Source organism: Octopus bimaculoides, chromosome 3 (genome assembly GCF_046866305.1).
Source record: "Octopus bimaculoides isolate indiv1 chromosome 3, ASM4686630v1, whole genome shotgun sequence".
In the NCBI taxonomy this organism is placed as follows: domain Eukaryota; kingdom Metazoa; phylum Mollusca; class Cephalopoda; order Octopoda; family Octopodidae; genus Octopus; species Octopus bimaculoides.
The window spans coordinates 163,720,928-163,721,564 of NC_142930.1; the positions used below are offsets into that span (position 1 = coordinate 163,720,928).

Genomic DNA, 637 nt, shown 5'->3' on the forward strand with positions numbered 1-637 from the left:
TCAGTTGTTGGCTGATTTTCTAGTCTCGTATTTCGAGCATTTAACAACAATATATGCTTTCGATAATATATATATATATATATATATATATATATATATATATATATATATATATATATGTATGTATATATATATATCAAGACGCAGGCGTCGTTGTGTGGTAACAAGCTTGTTTCCATACCGCATGGTTTCAGGTTTAGTGGTTGCAATGAGTGGCACCTTGGGCAAGTGTTTTCTACTAAAATTGCGGACTAACCAAAGCTGTGTGAGGGAATTTGAAGGACGGAAACTGAAAAAAGTCCATCGCCTCTGTGTGTGTGTGTGTGTGTCCCACCACCGCTTAACAACAGGTGTTCGTCTGTTTATGTCCCCATAAATTAGCCGTTTGGCAAAAGTGATCCAAAGAATAAGTGCCAGTTTTTAAAAGAAAAACAAAAAAAAACAGTAGATTCGATTCATTCGATTGGCTGTGCCCCAGCATGGCCGCAGTCTAATGACTGAAACAAGTAAAAGAATAAAAGGATAAAGAAGCTCAACAATAAATAACCATCTGAACAGTGCGGTAATTTTGGCACCTCAAGAAATAAACGCAAAGTGAATTTAATGGTTGTTGTAGGCTTTTAGACGACTTAAATGG

The 637-nt window shown here is 36.3% G+C and overlaps 1 long non-coding RNA gene across 1 annotated transcript in view; it reads right to left on the minus strand.

The window, feature by feature from the left end:
• Positions 1–599: 599 nt before the first annotated feature.
• LOC106881142 (uncharacterized) overlaps positions 600–637 on the minus strand; it is a 9,886-nt gene continuing 9,848 nt past the window's right edge. Inside the window, exon 2 of the long non-coding RNA XR_001410819.2 lies at positions 600–637. This exon is cut by the window's right edge and continues 627 nt beyond it. This is a non-coding gene — a long non-coding RNA (uncharacterized LOC106881142).